General features: G+C 38.1%; 1 long non-coding RNA gene across 1 annotated transcript; it reads right to left on the bottom strand.

The window, feature by feature from the left end:
• Positions 1-1,777: 1,777 nt before the first annotated feature.
• LOC134420379 (uncharacterized) lies at positions 1,778-17,009 on the bottom strand. The gene is made up of 12 exons (XR_010028326.1): positions 16,767-17,009; positions 16,085-16,148; positions 15,313-15,388; positions 14,887-15,196; positions 14,429-14,546; positions 13,046-13,276; positions 5,527-5,591; positions 4,845-4,908; positions 4,073-4,148; positions 3,645-3,954; positions 3,187-3,304; positions 1,778-2,034 (listed from the first exon to the last, which is right to left on the bottom strand). It is a non-coding gene; the product is annotated as an uncharacterized LOC134420379 (long non-coding RNA).
• Positions 17,010-18,453: the final 1,444 nt, after the last annotated feature.

The raw sequence follows: 18,453 nt of genomic DNA, 5'->3' as shown, positions 1-18,453 counted from the left end.
ACTTACATATATTTATATATAAATTTATATTCATACTTCAGCAATTTCTCTTTATATATTTATTATATATTTCTATCTTAAGATCCACATTTCTATATTACTTATATTATTTAAAATAAAACTCCTGCCTCTAACCAAATAAAAACCAAGGACACCCCTTTATTTGAACCAGATTTAAAATGCAGGAAGTAAATTTATTTTTCAAAATTGTAATGATATTCATATGAATATTTTTATTTATTTTATTAATAGATATTATATATATTAGAGAGAATACCTTCTAATATAATCATAGATATATATTTTCTGTATTATATATATTTTCTTACTTAGATTTGTTTAAATTAAATATGTATAGATATTTGTATTTCTATATATATTTGTATATCTGAATTTATATTTTATTTCTATCATTTAAAAACCCCAGCCTATAACCTAAATAAACCCCCCCAATTTACTTTAACTCTATTTAAATATTTTTATATTTACAATCTATATTTATATATCTTTGTGTATATATATATAAAATAGACTATCATTTATCTGTGTGATAATACGTTACAATTATATACCATATATTATAGTTTTACGTATGTATCTGTTATCTATATTTATGTTTACCACTCTAATTTTATATTTATTTTTAAATTTATATTTATTTTTATTTTCATCTCTATATTAAACCATAGAAGTTCATTAACCCGACACACCAGAACCACAACAATACTGTACCTTTGTCAGCACCGGCACGCAGCACACGCCCATCCCATCGCAGCACAGCAAAACAAAACCTATTTCTATTACTAACGGAACAAACATCCCACAACACTGAACCCTAATAAAAACTCAAATAAACCTAACTGTAAATAAATTTTAAATCCCACTATAAAGTAGCCCAAAACCTCCGCACATGCTCATCATAAACTTCCTCCTAAACCAGTATCTCAAAAACCCCAAAAAACTCAAACACACCTTGAAAATGACACAACTGCTAATAAAAACAAACACCCAATAAAAATTAAATCAAACCAACTCACTAGACTCAAAACTGCACGACTGACCCTAAACATTACTAAAAAAAGTCCCCAAAGCTCTACCTTTATGCTAATGCACAAATAATAACCTATGATCTATCAAAGTTATTTGAAAAAATAAAAAAAAAAATTAAAACCATGAAAATAAAAAACCTAAACTATTAAAATACTAAAAATTATCACTACCTAAATTAAAAAACATATTGCCTATAAAACCCACCATATAAATGCTCCTGTCCCAAAAAATAAAAATAAAAAAAACTATCGAACCAGAAAGAAATCAGAACTTAGGAACACCAAAACCATAGCCTTCAAGAAGTCACACCACATCCCTTATCATACACCAACTACAAACAAAATAAAACAATACATTGAATTCTTAAAAACCACCTTAAAACCACTACACTGAAAAACATTTCAAAAATTAAAAACTGCATTTAACAAAAGCCATCTAATAAATTCACACCCAAAACTCCAGCAGCCCAGCTGGCCCTACCAAAGCTCTAGGTTTATACATACAGTAAACAAAACCAAAATCCCAGTAATACCCATCAGAAATCTATGAAAGAACCCTATGGAAATTAATCCTGCCTCAAATAAAAACCAACCCATCCAGAAAGTCAGCTTCACTCAAAAAACAATTTACACAGAGTTAATAATACCAAGAAATAAAACAACACACCATATACCACCAATGAATATCATAGTGAAGTAAAAAAAAAACACTACATTTTTCCTTTTTGTTTTTTAAACTAACTTCTTTTATTACCTAGAACAAAAGCTTTTGCCAGGACTGTAGCAACAACAACAACAACTTCTTTTTCTTCTTCTCCTTCTGAAATGTCCCTTCTCACTCCCAAATTCCTTTCAACTCCTGAGTTTACATCCAAGCAAAAAGCAAAATTCGTGCACTCGTGCGTCCGCTGCTCCTGTCAGATTCTCTGTTTCCCTCCACATCTTCTTACACTTTCAGTCTTCACGCTGTCCCGCCGTGATGAGTCTGACAGAAGAAATGGCACATGTTAACAGAGCATTTCCCTCCCTCCCTCCTCCCTCTGGTTTCCTCAGTGCATTTCAATCCATCCCAGGCCTGCAGTGATGCACCCTCACCCCAAAGCTCACAGCAAGCATGCAGCAGCTCAGGCTCACTCGGCTCCAGGGCCCAGAGCCTGCAGGCCCTGCAGCTGCCACACGGATGGACCTGGTTCCCTCCCCGGGTGCCCAGAGGGAAACCTGAGGGCAGGCGTCCACCCCGAGGGTGCACCCGGAGCCCCGGGCAGGCATGGAGTCACCGGCTGCTCTCTGGGGACGACACCCTCCCTGCAGGCCACACTGCCTCGTCCTCTCCCTCCCTGTGGGACAGGCACCTCGAGGGTCTGTGACCAGCCCCCTTCCGTCAGCATCCAGGTGCTGTGTCAGAGCCAGAGGGGTCAATTCGTGGTGAGTACCGATGGCACACAAATGGCAGCCCGAGGAAATCGTGTTCTGGGCTCTAAGTGGTTGGGACAGGGTCTGATTTTTTGCTTTGTACTTTTATGATGATTAGTACAACAGGGCTCTGATGGATGACATGGCAACACAGAACTAAAAACTCCTCGACAGGATTACATCAACTTCTAGGAAAAGACAAAAGCTTAGGACCCTTCTGAAATCTACTTTTAATCCAAAGCACGGGGATTGTCAGCATGCTACACCTTCCAGCTTTTCAAAGCAGCTTACCTCTGAAGACCAGGAAACATTGATTTCTACAGAAACAATGGGCAACCCCCAGGCTAATCTCAGCACTACTGTTTAATAGGGGACCTGCCAGCGTGCCAGTCCAGCTTCAAGTGTGCTTTACTTCAGTCTAACGTCCCCACACACTTCTTCTCACATCTCCCAACCCTGGCATCTTATTTTCCCCTAAAGCTTCTCTTCATTAGCAATTTCCAAATAACATGGTATTTTTACAACATTCAAAAATGTCATGCTGGACTGTGCTAGAGAGTAATCTGCAAATATCAGCTGAGCAAAGTTTGAATTGACTTGTCCAGAGAAAAAAACTACAAGTGAACACCTACACCTGCCTACAAAGAGCTAACAAGCCCCTGGCAGCTGCCAGCATCAAAGCACAGCGGATGTTTCTAATACAGGGTAAGGATAACAATATCACCTTCTGTTCTCTCCAGCTTCTTTTCCCTGCAGTCATATTTTGCTTCTTATGGTTTTTGTAGTCTCTGTATCTTCTTGGACAGCACCGAGCCCGACGACAAGGATACGAGAGTCTTTCCCTGCCATGCGGAGAGAACCAGGAAAACAGTTAAAATAAGAACAGGGCAGTTTGAAATTCGTACTTGCAACGAGAAGCAGCGCCTAACCAACAGAACAAAAGTAAACCAAGCATGATACCTCCCTGGGGACAGAAGACTTATAAACTCTCCAGGATTTACAATTCTAGCGACCAAACCCTTCAGGACAGCAGCCAAGTGTCCCATGGGGTGGTGCTGCACCAAAGAACCATCTGAGAGGTTCCAAAGAGTGAAATGCACAAGATTTTGCAAAGACAAAAAATCTTGCAAAATAACAAAAATACAATAGATGTAAACTACAGGGCAAGAGTACAAGTGTTACCTTTGGGAGCTGGAACCATCCAGGTGAGCACCTGATAACTGGATCCTCACCAGAGTTTGAACCCTTTAGGACACAGAAGGGTTTTCCCCAGAAATTTCACAGACTGAGTTTTGATAGAAGCACGCTCGCCGGATCCTCAGAAACGTCACCCATTCTCCAGGTGTCTGGAGAGAACTGCAAATGGCTCTCACGTAGTTGCAGCTGCTTCTGTAAGGTCTCAGGGTGAATTTCACCAGATGCAACCAAATTGGGCAACTCCCAGTGGGACAGAAGGAACCCAAAGCTTGGGTTCGCAGAGCTGCAGCAAATACTGAGGAAACAAACGTAACAGCGTAAAAAAATAATAAACCATCCATTTTTTTCTCTTGCTTTTGTTTTTCTTCTTATTCAGATCAGCATAGCAATTAAAGAGAAGGTGAAAACCTCACCATTACTGAATATTTCACCATCTGTAAGCTGAGCATCCTTAGCATAGAGGACTCCAAAGTTAAAATTCACCGATCCCTGGGAAATAAAACCAAATATCGTATGGTAAACAGTCAAACAGCAGACATAAAAATTTGTTTCCTCTAAGGACTTTCAGGTATGTATGCATCTTTGCATTACACATTAGAACATACACTTTATACCATCACCTAATACATAATAATTTACCTTTAAATTTTGATAGTCTAGCATGAATTTTTAACTTAAACTGGTGATCTATTATTATTCAGTTGGTGCCTAAAGTTATTTCTGCTGTCACGTTCAAAAAAACATCAAGTTTTTTTACTGGCATGAGCAATTGATTTCAAAGTCATCACAAGCCCACCAAAACACAAAGCTGGGTTCACTGGACGGGTCTGTGAGCTAGAAGTAGTTAGGCTTGTACTTCCCTCTTGCTCTTCCAGAACCAATAAATCCTGTCAACAAAACCAGGATCTTTAGCCCACTGCTGTGAAAGATTCTACAAGGATGATGGTTTGATTTGTGTTTAGAAGTTTTGATTTGAAATGGCCAGTCCAATGGATAAAGACAGTTTAAGTAGTATTACATTACTATTATTATTATTATTATTTCTATTTTTATTTTTACTATTACTACTACTATTGTTATCACCTGCTACTGGAAGAAACAAACCAGTAGTACCTATACTTAATTACTTTTATTTCCAGAAAATAATAAAGAAAAAGAACCAAACCAAAACAAGTCACTTCCTACCTTTTATATCAAGGGATGAAAAATTTCTCTTGGGCTCTTCTCCAATTTATCAAGACTCAGAGCACTGAAAGGCAAACAAAACAGTGCTTTATAGAAGGGCAAGCGCACGTTTCAAGGCTGAACCACCAACTGATTGCAGTGACAGCACTTACAACATGAATCCTTCCCAGAGCCTCTGTTCAATGGAATGTTCTGTGGAACTGCCGTTTCTTTCCCAAAACACTAACTTCCAACACTTCCTAATCGTATTTTGTATTTTAAAACAAAAGAAGTTAGTGAGACTCTGTGCGGAGATCAGGTTTAAATTTATTTCCTTCCAAAGCACAGAGCTCTCTTCCATCACCCTTCCCTTTGGCTCTACACTGAATCATGGTGAGCATTTGAGGAGTGCCCAATAATCAATTCTATTTCTCTCTTTTTCTAGTTCTCTCTATTCCTAAATCATTCAAGACAAGTCAAATGAAAAATGACAAGTTCAGCATCAAAGTCACACTTTTTCCCTTTGTCTGCTCAAGAACAGGCTCTAAATCCACTTATTGCTGCCTTCAACGATTCAGACTTGCAAAACCATTCTTACATGTTTTACAGGTTTATCATACAACCCACAGAACGCAAGCTCTGAATTACAGGAAAAGGTACACAGGCAAATATCTAAAGGGATCACTTATTTGTAAATACATACCTTGATAGAGAGCGCACTGAGAACCTTTCCGTGGGACTCTAAGGGACGCATGCTTTGTGAGCACCCTGTAAACAAGAAAAGCTACGATATATTACAGGACATCCCCACTTTTTCTACATATTCAAATAGGATTTTTAATAAAAACAGTTCAGTTACAAAAGAAGGAAGAAAACCAAGCTAATTTTACTCAGCTGTATATACTGCCGATTTAGAGAAAAATGCCGGGCCGCGTCGGCCGTTGCGTCACACGCCGCGCCGGCAGCAGGGCCTGCCGGGAGTTGGAGTCTCGGGCTGGCAGCCACTCATGTGCCGCGTCAGCCGTTGCGTCACACGCCGCGCCGGCAGCAGGGCCTGCCGGGAGTTGGAGTCTCGGGCTGACAGCCACGGCTCCGTCCCCCGGGAGCCACCGGGAGCTGCAGTCCTTCCCGGGCATCAAACGGGTCCTTCGCCCCAGGGCGGGGAAGGACCTGAGGCAGCACCGCTCCTCCCGAATGCCCTCTCTTTTTCCCTCCAACTCTTTTTACTTTTTTTCACTCTGTTTTTCACCACTTCCCTTCCCTCTTGCTCCCCTGCTTCCCTTCCTTCCCTTCCCTTCCCCTTTCTTGTATTTCTGATCTTGGTTTTCCTTTCCACCTTTAGAATAAAAGAGCAGCAGTAGTAACTTTCAGGCTACCCGGGAGTAAAAAAAAAAAAATCCAAAACGAAAATGATTTAAAGAAAACTATTTATTCCCTGGGAGCCTGAAATTTTCTACTGCTGCACGTGACACAGAGCTTTTATTCCTTCTTATAGATAGTTGATATTTTATATATATTTATAGTTTATATTGATGCATTATATTAATAACTATATTTAATATGCACTTTATTCAAAAATATACGGGAATTATTTTCTTAATTATTTACCATATCTACTGCTACAACTTATTTTTCCTTATATTTCTAATTTTCATATAAATCTTTAATGTGTTTATGATATATTTCTATGCTTATATTTCTACCTTTGTATTATTTGTATTTGTAATTTTTACACTAAAACCCCTGCTTTGGCAAAGAAAAAACAAAACCATCCATTATTTTAAACTACCTAAATTTTTTTTTATATTTATATTTATCATAATATACAACAAATGATAGATATATATAGATAGATAGATATATCACATCCATATTTAAATCTATTTTATATCCATTTCCTATAATATTTTTAATAAAATATATACAGTATTACTTGTATTATATATTGTATCAATTTATGTTATTTTACATTTACAATTTATTATTAATTTTTTATATATCTGCATATAGTTGCAATACATTTATATATTTGTATTTTTGTTTGGGTTGTATTTACACTTATATTCTTTATTCATATATCTATAAACACACACAATACTCTATGAAAATTAGAATAACTTATTGTAACATATAATGACTTATGTTACATGTTAAATTTTAAAAATTGACCGAATATATAAAAATAAAATTGGCTCACTCCCATTGCTACACATCTACTTCTTTTGTTTCAATATAGTTAGAGTCATAATTATATATTTAAAATCCAATTCCTAGATGGAATGACAGAACAAACAGCATCAAATTCCCACCAATATCTTCCAAAAACATCAAGATACCTCCAACAGCCAAACAAGTGTCAGCGAAAAAACAAAGAACGCTCTTTTCAGTAACAATTCTCATCACGACAGAAAAATGGAACCCAAATAAAAGAAAATCCTATAGAAACACACACAGCAAATTACAAAAAGTACTAAAAAAAAGTCAAACCAATCTACTCAACTCAAGCCAGTGCCACTCACCCTGAACGACGTTACTGAAAAAAAACCCAACAAAATTCTACCTCTACACTAACTCAAGGAATAAACAATCCTCTGTAAAAATAACTGTAAAACCTGAACTAATTAACAAAATGGAAAAACATCTCAACCACTAAAAACTAAGAAATTAACTACCCAAATAAATAAATACTTTAAAAACCCACCATATAAATACCCATGTTCCCAAAATAAACCCTGATAAACAATACTCAAATACATTAAAAGACAACAACAACAACAACCAAAAAAAGAAAATAAAGAAACCAACAACAGGAATAATATCAAAAACCAGATAAACTTAAATCTGCAACAAAAAAATTATTCCCAACTGAATAAACCCATAGTGCCTCAAGCTATCAAAATAAAAATACCCCCTAGAAACAAACACAAAGACTAAAGACAAACGTAACCATAAACAATGTCCCCCAAATTACCCGTAACCATAAAACATACACTACAATCAAACAAACCAAACAAATAAAAGCCCTGGAAGACGATAAACACACATGCAATTATCGAGATTAAAAACCCGCTGCTATGAACGACACGACGCTACCTCAAGCCCCCCAAAACAAACACTACACACTCACGCTAATAAAAGCCACCGCAACAGAATTAAAATCCGAACCGCTGCTTCGCGCTACGACCCGGAAAAACCATGGCGCGCCCTTCTAAACATAACACCCCGCCAAAAAAATATATATCCGACTACAAAACCCAATCCGAAACGAACCTTTATCATCCCTACCGGCACCGAGAACCGTGCCGCTCAGGAAGAACACCGTATCCCTTAGCGTACACCCGCTGCAAACCGAACCCAGCGATGCAATCAACGCCTCCAAAGCGCCTCCGAGCCACGGCACCGCCGAACTTGGAGCGGCCGAACCCCGCGCTCGCTGCCGGCCCCGGACGGAGCGCGGCTCCCGGCAGGAAAGCGGCTCCTGCGGCGGCTGCTCCGGCACGCGGGGCCGGCGCCGTCCCGGGGAGCCCCGCCCGCTGCCCCTGCCCGGCGGGGCCGGCACCGGGCCCGGGGCTACCGGCAGCGCCCGAGCCCCGCGCCCGGAGCGGCCTGAGCGGCCGGCACCGCCCGGGCCGGCGCAGCAGCGCCCGCGCCGCCTCTGCTGCCCTTGGCCGGCCCGGCCCTGCTCCGCTCGGCTCCGCACGGCTCGCACCGGCGCGGCTCCGCCCCTGCCACCCTTGGCCGGCCCGGCCGCGCCGAATCCCCCGTGCGCCCCGGCAGCTGCCCGAGCGGGAACGTTCCGGGCCGGGCCGCGGGCACGGGGAGCGCCCTCCAATGCAGCGGCACAGCCCCATTGCAGCCCTACAAACGCTGCCGGAGCTGCGGCTTCCCGCAAGCCAACCCCGAAACCGCAGACGGGGCGCACCTCACTTCAACAAGGGCAAAGAAATGCGTTCTCCCCTAAAATTTCACCCCCTAGGAGAGCAGAAAAGAAGGGGCGCTCCCCAAATGAAAGCCTTTGACTGATGGGAAAGGGCGATTTCGACCTCCATTCAAACCCTTGAAAAGGAGGGACACCAGGGCTGCCCCCTCCATTTAAACCTGAGGGTGGTGCAAATGGGGTGGCTGCCTTCAAATCAAACCCATAATACCACAAGAATACTTTTCCCATTCCCCTTAGAATAGAACGCAGGGATTCCCTGTCACCCCAGGGATACCCCTAACAGCCTGGAAAAGGCAGCTTTTCCTGCAATCAACACCCTTAAAACCACAAGTGAAGAGGGATCCACTCAGGTCAAACGCAGACAATAAAAGAAGAGGAGCTGCTTCCTTCTCCTTAATCCCTTTTGTCCTCATAAGCTCCATTTTTGTTCCTGGGGATCCGGGGAGGGACTGGCAAGATGAAATTGCAAAGGGGAAGGACAAAATTCCCCGCTCCAAACCCACACGGGCTCACCTGTTCGGCTGCTGCTCCCCGGCACAAAGATTCCTCCCTCGGCACCTCCTTTAAGCGATGCTCCACGTACCCAAGCGCAGCTCCAGGTGTTCCCCCCGACCCTGTGGGAAGCTCTCGCAGTCCTTCTATGAGACAGCGCCGGGAGCGCCCCATAAACCCCTCTACTCAGCAGCTCCATGCAAAAGGGAGCTGAGGCAAAGCCTCCCCCTAAAACAGCCTCGCCCCGGCAGGAGCCGGCCCCTCATCATCCTCACACTCACACCTGGGCTGCTCCGAGCCCCCATCATCCTCACACTCACACCTGGGCTGCTCCGAGCCCCCACCATCCTGACAGCTCATACCTGGGCTGCTCCGAGCCCCCATCATATATTTTTCATATTTATATTCGCATTTATATTTAGAATTTATATTACTGTATAATAAAAATTATATTATATATTGCATCTCTTCATGTTACTTACATAGGTTTCTATTTCTATTCATCGTTTGGTATTATATCTTTATATCTCTATATATTTATTATATATTTCTGTATGTCGATTTACATTTCTATAGTACTTATATTATTTAAAATAAAACCCCTGCCTCTAACGAAATAAAAAGCAAAGACACCCCTTTCTTTAAAACAAATTTAAAATTTTAAAAATAATTTTGTTTGTCATAATTTTATTCACATCTATATTTGTAATTTTCATTTGTTATATTTATAGATATTATATATATTGGAGAGAATACCTTTTTATATAATAATAGATATATTATTTTTTCATATTAATATTCACATTTCTATTTACAATGTATATTGATGTACATTGTCCATTTATACATTTCTTTTTATAAATACATTTCTATTCCATATTGCATATATCCCTAAAACTTAAATTTATTTGTATATTTTTATAAATATTTTTACATAGTAAGTATATATTTCTGTTAGGATTTTTACTTCTGTAACACTCACAGTACTCAAAATAAAACCCCTGCCTCTACCCCATACATGGCAAATAAAACCCCCTTTCATTTCAACTCTTTTTAAATTTTTTTAAAAAATATTTTTCAAATTTATATTTAAAATGTTTACTGATGTATGATCGATTTTGCATTCATATTTAGCGATTTATTTATAAATTTATATTCTATGTTACATGTGTTCCTATTACTTATATTTTTATATACTTTTATTCAGATCTTTATATATATATTATATCTTTCTGTGTTAGGATTTTTCCATCTGTAACACTTACATTATTTAAAATAAAACCCCTGCCTCTACCCACATTAAAGCCAAAAAGAACCTCAGTCTTCTCAACTGTATTTAAATATTTTTTAAAGTTCTATTTTCCAGGTTCATATTCACTTTTACATTTAAAATGTATACTAATGTATACTCTTATTTGTATTCTCCATTACATCTATTCCTATTATTTATATTTACTTCTATTTTGTGTTTATGTATATATATTTATATCTTGATTTTATATCTCAATATTTAGAAATAGATAACAATAATATCTACATTCATATTATTTAAAATAAAAACCCTGCCTCTACCCCAATAATAAAAAAGACCCCAACCCTTTCTTTTAAAAAATATTTAAATAGCTTTTATCCTTATGTCTGATTTTTATATTCCTATTTGTATTTATAATAATGTATATTAATGTCTATTGCTTACTTATACATTTATCTTTACCAATGTCAAGTTATGAATAAATTTACATTCTATATGACATCTGATGCGAGTAGTTATTTCTATATTTTTATACATATTTTTGTACATTGATTAAATATTTCTGCGTCAAGATTTTTACTTCTCTAACACTTATAATATTCAAAATAAAACCCCTGCCTCTACTTAAATAAAAGCCAAAACATTCCCTTTCTTTTAAACTATATTTACATATTTTTATATTTATATTCCCGTAAAATGTTATTTATATTCTGTACTACAACTCTTCATATTACTTACATATATTTATATATAAATTTATATTCATACTTCAGCAATTTCTCTTTATATATTTATTATATATTTCTATCTTAAGATCCACATTTCTATATTACTTACATTATTTAAAATAAAACTCCTGCCTCTAACCCAGTTAAAAACCAAGGACACCCCTTTATTTGAACCAGATTTAAAATGCAGGAAGTAAATTTATTTTTCAAAATTATAATGATATTCATATGGATATTTTTATTTAGTTTATTAATAGATATTATATATATTAGAGAGAATACCTTCTAATATAATCATAGATATATATTTTCTGCATTATATATATTTTCTTACTTATATTTGTTTAAATTAAATATGTATAGATATTTGTATTTCTATATATATTTGTATATCTGAATTTATATTTTATTTCTATCATTTAAAAACCCCAGCCTATAACCTAAATAAACCCCCCCAATTTACTTTAACTCTATTTAAATATTTTTATATTTACAATCTATATTTATATATCTTTGTGTATATATATATATAAAATAGACTATCATTTATCTGTGTGATAATACGTTACAATTATATACCATATATTATAGTTTTACGTATGTATCTGTTATCTATATTTATGTTTACTACTCTAATTTTATATTTATTTTTAAATTTATATTTATTTTTATTTTCATCTCTATATTAAACCATAGAAGTTCATTAACCCGACACACCAGAGCCACAACAATACTGTACCTTTGTCAGCACCGGCACGCAGCACACGCCCATCCCATCGCAGCACAGCAAAACAAAACCTATTTCTATTACTAACGGAACAAACATCCCACAACAATGAACCCTAATAAAAACTCAAATAAACCTAACTGTAAATAAATTTTAAATCCCACTATAAAGTAGCCCAAAACCTCCGCACATGCTCATCATAAACTTCCTCCTAAACCAGTATCTCAAAAACCCCAAAAAACTCAAACACACCTTGAAAATGACACAACTGCTAATAAAAACAAACACCCAATAAAAATTAAATCAAACCAACTCACTAGACTCAAAACTGCACGACTGACCCTAAACATTACTAAAAAAAGTCCCCAAAGCTCTACCTTTATGCTAATGCACAAATAATAACCTATGATCTATCAAAGTTATTTGAAAAAATAAAAAAAAAAATTAAAACCATGAAAATAAAAAACCTAAACTATTAAAATACTAAAAAATATCACTACCTAAATTAAAAAACATATTGCCTATAAAACCCACCATATAAATGCTCCTGTCCCAAAAAATAAACATAAAAAAAACTATGGAACCAGAAAGAAATCAGAACTTAGGAACACCAAACCCATAGCCTTCAAGAAGTCACACCACATCCCTTATCATACACCAACTACAAACAAAATAAAACAATACATTGAATTCTTAAAAACCACCTTAAAACCACTACACTGAAAAACATTTCAAAAATTAAAAACTGCATTTAACAAAAGCCATCTAATAAATTCACACCCAAAACTCCAGCAGCCCAGCTGGCCCTACCAAAGCTCTAGGTTTATACATACAGTAAACAAAACCAAAATCCCAGTAATACCCATCAGAAATCTATGAAAGAACCCTATGGAAATTAATCCTGCCTCAAATACAAACCAACCCATCCAGAAAGTCAGCTTCACTCAAAAAACAATTTACACAGAGTTAATAATACCAAGAAATAAAACAACACACCATATACCACCAATGAATATCATAGTGAAGTAAAAAAAAACCACTACATATTTCCTTTTTGTTTTTTAAACTAACTTCTTTTATTACCTAGAACAAAAGCTTTTGCCAGGACTGTAGCAACAGCAACAACAACTTCTTTTTCTTCTTCTCCTTCTGAAATGTCCCTTCTCACTGCCAAATTCCTTTCAACTCCTGCGTTTACATCCAAGCAAAAAGCAAAATTCGTGCACTTGTGCGTCCGCTGCTCCTGTCAGATTCTCTGTTTCCCTCCACATCTTCTTACACTTTCAGTCTTCACGCTGTCCCGCCGTGATGAGTCTGACAGAAGAATTGGCACATGTTAACAGAGCATTTCCCTCCCTCCCTCCTCCCTCTGGTTTCCTCAGTGCATTTCAATCCATCCCAGGCCTGCAGTGATGCACCCTCACCCCAAAGCTCACAGCAAGCATGCAGCAGCTCAGGCTCACTCGGCTCCAGGGCCCAGAGCCTGCAGGCCCTGCAGCTGCCACACGGATGGACCTGGTTCCCTCCCCGGGTGCCCAGAGGGAAACCTGAGGGCAGGCGTCCACCCCGAGGGTGCACCCGGAGCCCCGGGCAGGCATGGAGTCACCGGCTGCTCTCTGGGGACGACACCCTCCTTGCAGGCCACACTGCCTCGTCCTCTCCCTCCCTGTGGGACGGGCACCTCGAGGGTCTGTGACCAGCCCCCTTCCGTCAGCATCCAGGTGCTGTGTCAGAGCCAGAGGGGTCAATTCGTGGTGAGTACTGATGGCACACAAATGGCAGCCCGAGGAAATCGTGTTCTGGGCTCTAAGTGGTTGGGACAGGGTCTGATTTTTTGCTTTGTACTTTTATGATGATTAGTACAACAGGGCTCTGATGGATGACATGGCAACACAGAACTAAAAACTCCTCGACAGGATTACATCAACTTCTAGGAAAAGACAAAAGCTTAGGACCCTTCTGAAATCTACTTTTAATCCAAAGCACGGGGATTGTCAGCATGCTACACCTTCCAGCTTTTCAAAGCAGCTTACCTCTGAAGACCAGGAAACATTGATTTCTACAGAAACAATGGGCAACCCCCAGGCTAATCTCAGCACTACTGTTTAATAGGGGACCTGCCAGCGTGCCAGTCCAGCTTCAAGTGTGCTTTACTTCAGTCTAACGTCCCCACACACTTCTTCTCACATCTCCCAACCCTGGCATCTTATTTTCCCCTAAAGCTTCTCTTCATTAGCAATTTCCAAGTAACATGGTATTTTTACAACATTCAAAAATGTCATGCTGGACTGTGCTAGAGAGTAATCTGCAAATATCAGCTGAGCAAAGTTTGAATTGACTTGTCCAGAGAAAAAAACTACAAGTGAACACCTACACCTGCCTACAAAGAGCTAACAAGCCCCTGGCAGCTGCCAGCATCAAAGCACAGCGGATGTTTCTAATACAGGGTAAGGATAACAATATCACCTTCTGTTCTCTCCAGCTTCTTTTCCCTGCAGTCATATTTGGCTTCTTATGGTTTTTGTAGTCTCTGTGTCTTCTTGGACAGCACCGAGCCCGACGACAAGGATACGAGAGTCTTTCCCTGCCATGCGGAGAGAACCAGGAAAACAGTTAAAATAAGAACAGGGCAGTTTGAAATTCGTACTTGCAACGAGAAGCAGCGCCTAACCAACAGAACAAAAGTAAACCAAGCATGATACCTCCCTGGGGACAGAAGACTTATAAACTCTCCAGGATTTACAATTCTAGCGACCAAACCCTTCAGGACAGCAGCCAAGTGTCCCATGGGGTGGTGCTGCACCAAAGAACCATCTGAGAGGTTCCAAAGAGTGAAATGCACAAGATTTTGCAAAGACAAAAAATCTTGCAAAATAACAAAAATACAATAGATGTAAACTACAGGGCAAGAGTACAAGTGTTACCTTTGGGAGCTGGAACCATCCAGGTGAGCACCTGATAACTGGATCCTCACCAGAGTTTGAACCCTTTAGGACACAGAAGGGTTTTCCCCAGAAATTTCACAGACTGAGTTTTGATAGAAGCACGCTCGCCGGATCCTCAGAAACGTCACCCATTCTCCAGGTGTCTGGAGAGAACTGCAAATGGCTCTCACGTAGTTGCAGCTGCTTCTGTAAGGTCTCAGGGTGAATTTCACCAGATGCAACCAAATTGGGCAACTCCCAGTGGGACAGAAGGAACCCAAAGCTTGGGTTCGCAGAGCTGCAGCAAATACTGAGGAAACAAACGTAACAGCGTAAAAAATAATAAACCATCCATTTTTTCTCTTGCTTTTGTTTTTCTTCTTATTCAGATCAGCATAGCAATTAAAGAGAAGGTGAAAAACTCACCATTACTGAATATTTCACCATCTGTAAGCTGAGCATCCTTAGCATAGAGGACTCCAAAGTTAAAATTCACCGATCCCTGGGAAATAAAACCAAATATCGTATGGTAAACAGTCAAACAGCAGACATAAAAATGTGTTTCCTCTAAGGACTTTCAGGTATGTATGCATCTTTGCATTACACATTAGAACATACACTTTATACCATCACCTAATACATAATAATTTACCTTTAAATTTTGATAGTCTAGCATGAATTTTTAACTTAAACTGGTGATCTATTATTATTCAGTTGGTGCCTAAAGTTATTTCTGCTGTCACGTTCAAAAAAACATGAATTTTTTTTACTGGAATCAGCAATTGATTTCAAAGTCATCACAAGCCCACCAAAACACAAAGCTGGGTTCACTGGACGGGTCTGTGAGCTAGAAGTAGTTAGGCTTGTACTTCTCTCTTGCTCTTCCAGAACCAATAAATCCTGTCAACAAAACCAGGATCTTTAGCCCACTGCTGTGAAAGATTCTACAAGGATGATGGTTTGATTTGTGTTTAGAAGTTTTGATTTGAAATGGCCAGTCCAATGGATAAAGACAGTTTAAGTAGTATTACATTACTATTATTATTATTATTATTTCTATTTTTATTTTTACTATTACTACTACTATTGTTATCACCTGCTACTGGAAGAAACAAACCAGTAGTACCTATACTTAATTACTTTTATTTCCAGAAAATAATAAAGAAAAAGAACCAAACCAAAACAAGTCACTTCCTACCTTTTATATCAAGGGATGAAAAATTTCTCTTGGGCTCTTCTCCAATTTATCAAGACTCAGAGCACTGAAAGGCAAACAAAACAGTGCTTTATAGAAGGGCAAGCGCACGTTTCAAGGCTGAACCACCAACTGATTGCAGTGACAGCACTTACAACATGAATCCTTCCCAGAGCCTCTGTTCAATGGAATGTTCTGTGGAACTGCCGTTTCTTTCCCAAAACACTAACTTCCAACACTTCCTAATCGTATTTTGTATTTTAAAACAAAAGAAGTTAGTGAGACTCTGTGCGGAGATCAGGTTTAAATTTATTTCCTTCCAAAGCACAGAGCTCTCTTCCATCACCCTTCCCTTTGGCTCTACACTGAATCATGGTGAGCATTTGAGGAGTGCCCAATAATCAATTCTATTTCTCTCTTTTTCTAGTTCTCTCTATTCCTAAATCATTCAAGACAAGTCAAATGAAAAATGACAAGTTCAGCATCAAAGTCACACTTTTTCCCTTTGTCTGCTCAAGAACAGGCTCTAAATCCACTTATTGCTGCCTTCAACGATTCAGACTTGCAAAACCATTCTTACATGTTTTACAGGTTTATCATACAACCCACATAACGCAAGCTCTGAATTACAGGAAAAGGTACACAGGCAAATATCTAAAGGGATCACTTATTTGTAAATACATACCTTGATAGAGAGCGCACTGAGAACCTTTCCGTGGGACTCTAAGGGACGCATGCTTTGTGAGCACCCTGTAAACAAGAAAAGCTACGATATATTACAGGACATCCCCACTTTTTCTACATATTCAAATAGGATTTTTAATAAAAACAGTTCAGTTACAAAAGAAGGAAGAAAACCAAGCTAATTTTACTCAGCTGTATTTACTGCCGATTTAGAGAAAAATGCCGGGCCGCGTCGGCCGTTGCGTCACACGCCGCGCCGGCAGCAGGGCCTGCCGGGAGTTGGAGTCTCGGGCTGACAGCCACGGCTCCGTCCCCCGGGAGCCACCGGGAGCTGCAGTCCTTCCCGGGCATCAAACGGGTCCTTCGCCCCAGGGCGGGGAAGGACCTGAGGCAGCACCGCTCCTCCCGAATGCCCTCTCTTTTTCCCTCCAACTCTTTTTACTTTTTTTCACTCTGTTTTTCACCACTTCCCTTCCCTCTTGCTCTCCTGCTTCCCTTCCTTCCCTTCCCTTCCCCTTTCTTGTATTTCTGATCTTGGTTTTCCTTTCCACCTTTAGAATAAAAGAGCAGCAGTAGTAACTTTCAGGCTACCCGGGAGTAAAAAAAAAAAATCCAAAACGAAAATGATTTAAAGAAAACTATTTATTCCCTGGGAGCCTGAAATTTTCTACTGCTGCACGTGACACAGAGCTTTTATTCCTTCTTATAGATAGTTGATATTTTATATATATTTATAGTTTATATTGATGCATTATATTAATAACTATATTTAATATGCACTTTATTCAAAAATATACGGGAATTATTTTCTTAATTATTTACCATATCTACTGCTACAACTTATTTTTCCTTATATTTCTAATTTTTATATAAATCTTTAATGTGTTTATGATATATTTCTATGCTTATATTTCTACCTTTGTATTATTTGTATTTGTAATTTTTACACTAAAACCCCTGCTTTGGCAAAGAAAAAACAAAACCATCCATTATTTTAAACTACCTAAATTTTTTTTTATATTTATATTTATCATAATATACAACAAATGATAGATATAGATAGATAGATAGATATATCACATCCATATTTAAATCTATTTTATATCCATTTCCTATAATATTTTTAATAAAATATATACAGTATTACTTGTATTATATATTGTATCAATTTATGTTATTTTACATTTACAATTTATTATTAATTTTTTATATATCTGCATATAGTTGCAATACATTTATATATTTGCATCTTTGTTTGGGTTGTATTTACACTTACATTCTTTATTCATATATCTATAAACACACACAATACTCTATTAAAATTAGAATAACTTATTGTAACATATAATGACTTATGTTACATGTTAAATTTTAAAAATTGACCGAATATATAAAAATAAAATTGGCTCATTCCCATTGCTACACATCAATTTCTTTTGTTTCAATATAGTTAGAGTCATAATTATATATTTAAAATCCAATTCCTAGATGAAATGACAGAACAAACAGCATCAAATTCCCACCAATATCTTCCAAAAACATCAAGATACCTCCAACAGCCAAACAAGTGTCAGCGAAAAAACAAAGAACACTCTTTTCAGTAACAATTCTCATCACGACAGAAAAATGGAACCAAAATAAAAGAAAATCCTATAGAAACACACACAGCAAATTACAAAAAGTACTAA

Source organism: Melospiza melodia, chromosome 6 (genome assembly GCF_035770615.1).
Source record: "Melospiza melodia melodia isolate bMelMel2 chromosome 6, bMelMel2.pri, whole genome shotgun sequence".
NCBI lineage: Eukaryota > Metazoa > Chordata > Aves > Passeriformes > Passerellidae > Melospiza > Melospiza melodia.
The sequence above is the reverse complement of the archived record's forward strand: the minus strand, read 5'-3'. Positions and strand labels throughout refer to the sequence as shown.